Source organism: Arachis ipaensis, chromosome B03, assembly GCF_000816755.2.
Source record: "Arachis ipaensis cultivar K30076 chromosome B03, Araip1.1, whole genome shotgun sequence".
Taxonomy (NCBI): Eukaryota; Viridiplantae; Streptophyta; class Magnoliopsida; order Fabales; family Fabaceae; genus Arachis; species Arachis ipaensis.
The window spans coordinates 63,076,371-63,083,050 of NC_029787.2; positions in this window are offsets into that span (position 1 = coordinate 63,076,371).

A 6,680-nucleotide genomic window follows, 5' to 3' on the forward strand; every position below is an offset into this window, starting at 1 on the left:
CTATTCCAACATGAGTGAGAACCGACAGATGATTAGACCTACGTAACCCGTAGTTGGACCATTTTCACTGAGAGGACGGACGGTAGCCATTGACAACGGTGATCCCCTAACATACAGCTTGCCATGGAAAGGAGTATGAATGGTTGGAAGAAGGCAGTAGGAAAGCAGAGGTTCAGAAGCAACAAGCATCTTTATACGCTTATCTGAAACCCCACCAATGAATTACATAAGTATTTCTATCTTATTTTCTGTTTTAATTATATTTTAATTATCAAACTCATAAACATTTGAATCCGCCTGACTGAGATTTACAAGGATGACTATAGCTTGCTTCAAACCGACAATCTCTGTGGAATTGACCCTTACTCACGTAAGGTATTACTTGGACGACCCAGTGCACTTGCTGGTCAGCTGCACGGAGTTGTGTGAAAAGTGTGGATCACAATTCCGTGTACCAAGTTTTTGGCGCCGTTGCCGGGGATTGTTCGAGTTTGGACAACTGACGGTTCATCTTGTTGCTCAGATTAGGTAATTTTATTTTATTTTTAAGCTTTTTATTCTTTTTATTTTGGATAAAAAATTTCAAAAAAATTTTTCTATTCTGTTCTTCAGAATTTTTAAGAATGAATTCTAGAGTTTCAGATGATATGTAAAGTCTGGCTAGCTGTTAAGCCATGTCTAATCTTTTGGACCGAGGCTTCAACTTATCATCACAAGAGCTTGTTGATTTCTATCAATCTTCCTGTTGAATGAAATGATCTGCTAAAGCTTGGCTGGCCATTGGCCATGTCTAGTGTTTTGGACCGAAGCTTTCACTGAAAGCTTGGCTGGCTAGTAAGCCATGTCAAATTCCTGGACCGGAGTTTTAGACTAACATTGCATGATTCCTGAAATTCTCATTAAGAATTTTGAATTCCTTATTTTCTTTTTCCAAATAATTTTCGATAAAAAAATACAAAAAAATTAATAAAATCATAAAAACCAAAAATTTTGTGTTTCCTGTTTGAGTCTAGTGTTTATTTTTAAGTTTGGTGTCTTGCATATTTTTAATTTTCTTACATTTTTCAAATATATGCATTATTTTCTTCATTTATCTTCAAGTTGTTCTTGATGATTTTCTTGGGTCTGATCTTTAAATTCTCTTGTTTTGTGTCTTTTGTTGTTTCTCATTGCATTCTCAATTTGTTAGTGTCTCTAATATGAAAATTTCTAAGTTTGGTGTCTTGCATGCATTGTTTATTTGATCTTAGTCTTCCATGATTAGCTTCATTTTGTTGTTTCTCGTCATTAAAAATTCAAAAAATTTTCAAAATTATGTCTTTTCAAGTCAATAATACAGAGAATTGAAGATTCAGAACATGCAGCAGAGGAATTACAGAGAAAAAGCTGGGCGTTCAAAACACCCAGTGAGAAAGGAATTCTGGCATTTAAACGCCAACCAGGGTACTTGGCTGGGTGTTAAATGCCCAAAAGGGTAGTAATTTGGGCGTTAAACGCCCATAATGGTATTTAAAGCCAGGACAACACAAGGAAGGTAAGTTAGTTTTTAATTCAAATCTTTTTCAAATTTTCATAATTTTTCAAAATCAAATCTTTTTCAATTCATATTTTTTTTAATCATATCTATTTCAAAATCAAATCTTTTCCATTTTTTTCTCACTATTTTTGAAAATCCTTGCTACCAATTAATGATTTGATTCAAAAATTTCAAGTTTCTTACTTCTTTGTTAAGAAAGGTTCAATATTTGAATTTTAGAATCATATCTTTTAAATTTCTTGTTAGCCAAGTCATTAATTTTAAAAATCAAATCTTTTTAAATTATTTTTCAATCATATCTTCTCAATCACATCTTTTTCAAAATAATTTTCAATCATATCTTTTTGATTGGTAAGTTCAAAATCTTTTTCAAAATCACTTAACCACTTTCTCACTTTTAATTTTCGAAAACCATCAACCACTTTTTCAAAATTCCTTTTAATTATTTTAATTTTTTTTATTTTGTTTTCGAAAATTTCCCCACCTCCTCACCCTCTTCTATTTAAGGACTAACACTTCTCCTCTATTAGCAATTCGGACTCTCTCCCTCTCTATAAGTTCAAATTCTCCTCTCTACCTCATCCTTCCATTCTTCTTTTCCTCTAACAACTCAAGGAATCTCTATACTGTAACTGGTGCACGAAATTGTGATCTCAATGGCGCCAAAAACTTGGTACACACTATCATAATCTCAATTCTTCTTCACAACTTTGCACAACTAACCCGCAAGTGCACTGGGTCGTCCAAGTAATAAACCTTACGTGAGTAAGGGTCAATCCCACGGAGATTGTCGGCTTGAAGCAAGCTATGGTCATCCTTGTAAATCTCAGTCAGGCGGATTCAAATGGTTATGGGATTTTGATAATTAAAATATAAATAAATATAAAATAAGATAGAGATACTTATGCAATTCATTGGTGAAAATTTCAGATAAGCGTATGGAGATGCTTTGTTCCTTCTGAATCTCTGCTTTCCTACTGCCTTCATCCAATCATTCATACTCCTTTCCATGGCAAGCTGTATTTTGGGCATCACCGTCGTCAATGGCTACCTCCCGTCCTCTCAGTGAAAATGGTCCAAATGTGCTGTCACCGCACGACTAATCATCTGTCGGTTCTCACTCATGTTGGAATAGGATCCGTTGATCCTTTTGCGTCTGTCACTATGCCCAGCACTCGTGAGTTTGAAGCTCGTCACAGTCATCCCATCCTGGATCCTACTTGGAATACCACAGACAAGGTTTAGATGTTTCGGATCTCAAGAATGGCCGCCAATAATTCTAGCTTATACCACAAAAACTCTAATCTGAACCAGGAGCCCAAGAGATAAATGCTCAAGCTATTGCAGATAGAACGGAAGTGGTTGTCAGGCACGCGTTCATAGGCGAGAATGATGATGAGTGTCACGGATCATCACATTCATCAGGTTGAAGTACGAGTTAATATCTTGGAATAAGAATAAGCTTGAATTGAATAGAAAAACAATAGTACTTTGTATTAATTCATGAGGAACAACAGAGCTCCACACCTTAATCTATGGGGTGTAAAAACTCCACCGTTGAAAAATACATAAGTGATAATGGTGTTCATTGGCTTCGGCCCCAGAGGGGGAACCAGAATGACCAAGACGCAAATATAATAGTAAAAAGTCCTATTTATAATAAACTAGTTACTAGGGTTTACAGAGATGAGTGAACGATGCAGAAATCCACTTCCTGGCCCACTTGGTGTGTGCTTGGACTGAGCATTGAGCTTTCATGTGTAGAGACTCTTTTTGGAGTTAAACTCTAGGTTGTAGCCTGTTTCTGGCGTTTAACTCTGATTTGCAACCTGTTTCTGGTGTTTAACTCCAGAATAGGGCAGGAAATTAGCATTTGAACGCCAGTTTGCGTCATCTAAACTCGAGCAAAGTATAAAATATTATATATTGCTGGAAAGCTCTGAATGTCTACTTTCCAATGCATTTGAGAGCGCGCCAATTGGGTTTTTGTAGCTCCCGAAAATCCACTTCGAGTGTAGGGAGGTCAGAATCCAACAACATCTGTGATGAGCGGATAATTTATACGCCTTTTGACATTGTTTTTAGTATGTTTTTAGTAGGATCTAGTTACTTTTAGGGATGTTTTTAATAGATTTTGTGTTAAATTCACATTTCTAGACTTTTCTATGAGTTTGTGTGTTTTTCTGTGATTTCAGGTATTTTCTGGCTGAAATTGAGGGACTTGAGCAGAAATCAGATTCAGAGGTTGAAAAAGGACTGCTGATGCTGTTGGATTCTGACCTCCCTTCACTCAAAGTAGATTTTCTGGAGCTACAGAACTCAAAATGGCGCGCTTCGAATTGCGTTGGAAAGTAGACATCCAGAGCTTTCCAGAAATATATAATAGTCCATACTTTGGCCAAGAATTGATGACGTAAACTGGCGTTCAACGCCAGCTTTCTACCCAAATCTGGCGTCCAGCGCCAGAAAAGGATCCAAAACCAGAGTTGAACGCTCAAACTGGCACAAAAACTGGCGTTCAACTCCACAAATGGCCTCTACACCTAGTGCACTTGCTGGTTAGTTGTATCGAAGTTGTGACAGACTGTAAAACTAGATCAGAGTATCTGGCCTAAGAAGCCATTACCAGAGATCACAATTTCGTGCACCAATCTGCAGCCTCTGAATCAGATTTTTGCTCAAATCCCTCAATTTCAGCCAAAAAAAACCTGAAATCACAGAAAAACACACAAACTCATAGTAAAGTCCAGAAATGTGAATTTTGAATAAAAACTAATAAAAATATAATAAAAATTAACTAAAACATACTAAAAACTACATAAAAACAATGCCAAAAAGTGTATAAATTATCCGCTCATCAGTAACATAGAGGATTCCATACTTTCTTGTTCTCTTCTCTTTCATATGAGCAGGAACAAGGACAAAGAAATTCTTGTTGAAGCTGATCCTGAACCTGAAAGGACCTTGAAGAGAAAGCTAAGAGAAGCTAAAGCACAACTCTCTGGAGAGGACCTAACAGAAATTTTCGAAAAAGAAGACATGGCAGCCAAAAATAATGACAATGCCAATAAAGTAAGGAAGATGCTTGGTGACTTTATTGCACCTTCTTCTTACTTTTGTGGAAGGAGCATCTTAATTCCTGCAATTGGAGCAAACAACTTTGAGCTTAAGCCTCAATTGGTTTCTCTAATGTAGCAAAATTGCAAGTATCATGGACTTCCATTGGAAGATCCTCATCAGTTTTTAGCTGAATTCTTGCAAATCTGTGACACTGTTAAGACCCATGGAGTTGACCCTGAAGTTTACAGACTTATGCTCTTCCCTTTTGCTGTAAGAGACAGAGCTAGGACATGGTTGGACTCACAACCTAAAGAAAGCCTGAACTCTTGGGAAAAGCTGGTCAATGCCTTCTTAGCAAAGTTCTTTCCACCTCAAAAATTGAGTAAGCTTAGAGTGGAAGTCCAAACCTTCAGACAGAAGGAAGGCGAATCCCTCTATGAAGCTTGGGAAAGATACAAGCAACTGATCAGAAAGTGTCCTTCTGGCATGCTTTCAGAATGGAGCATCATATGCATATTCTATGATGGTCTATCTGAACTGTCCAAGATGTCATTGGACAACTCTGCTGGTGGATCTCTTCATTTGAAAAAGACGCCTGAAGAAGCCCAGGAACTCATTGAAATGGTTGCAAATAACCAATTCATGTACACTTCTGAAAGGAATCCTGTAAATAATGGGACAACTCAGAAGAAAGGAGTTCTTGAGATTGATACTCTGAATGCCATGCTGGCTCAGAATAAAATATTGACTCAACAAGTCAATATGATTTCTCAGAGTCTGACTAATACGCATGAAAACTTGTCTCTCAACAAATCTCCCTCAGCAAGTGTACCGAATTGTCGTCAAGTAAAAACTCACAATAGAGTGAGGTCGAATCCCACAGGAATTGATTGGTCAAGCAACTTTAATTAGAAGAATGTTCTAGTTGAGCGAAGCAGAATTTGGTTTGAGTGTTGCAGGAAATTAAATGGCGAGAAAGTAAATAGCAGAAAATGTAAATGCCAAAAGTAAAGAGCTGAAAGTAAATGGCAGAAGGTAAATTGCAGAATTTAAATGGGAATGGGGAAGATGCTCATAAAAGTAAATTGTAGAAATTAAAGAGAATGGGTAAGATCAGAAATGGGGATTCATTGGGCGTAGGAGATGTTGCATTCTCCGGATCAAGTTCATTTCCATCTCTTCCTCAATCAATGCATTCATTGATCTCCTTGGCAATCTTAAGTGATCGAATTCCAATTCCTTAGCAATTCAATCTCTCAAATCTTGATCAATAGCCAATTCCTTGGTCAATTACTCATGAGAAGAGATGAAGTATGGTCATTGATTATACCACATGCATTCCCAAATCAAGTGTTAGTAGGATTATAGTCACCATATCCAACCAAACCCAATTTGGTCCAACATGAGAAAGCATTTCTAGTATGATCTCTTCATTCCTCTTAACGTGGCCAATTGTGAGCTTGGTCCAACGTTAGTAACAAAGGTAAGTGTCACTAACGTTGGCTTCATTTCTTTCTTCCACGTTAGAGTTCACGTTAACTTAGTTAACGTGACTCTTAACGTGGGCTATTATGGCTTCGAGGGCGTTATTGGCGATTACTTTTCTCATTAACTTTGCAGGTTAGCTCCCATTCCACGTTAGAGGTCACGTTAGTTAAACTAACGTGGCTGCTAACGTGGTTCTTCCTTGCTTCCTTTGTCCTGAAATCAAGCAATAAAGTGCATCAAAGCTCTAGTCCTAGTCATGGGAAATGCATCATCCAATTTGTCATTAAATTCATGCAAAATCCTCATGAAATCATGTAAAGTGCACAATGTATGCTTGAATCAAGATGTAAGTGAAATTCTACCCAAAACTTGCTTATTCCCTAAGAAAATACATGAAACTACCCTAAAAACAATAAAGAAAAGGTCAGTAAAACTGGCCAAAATGCCCTGGCATCACAACACCAAACTTAAAGCTTGCTTGTCCCTAAGCAAGTACTGGAACAAGAGAAAGATAAATGGAATGCCAAGAGAAATGAGTCATTATTGTGGAAGTTATGTCCTTTGATTTTATGGTGGTTTCATGCATAGCAACTTA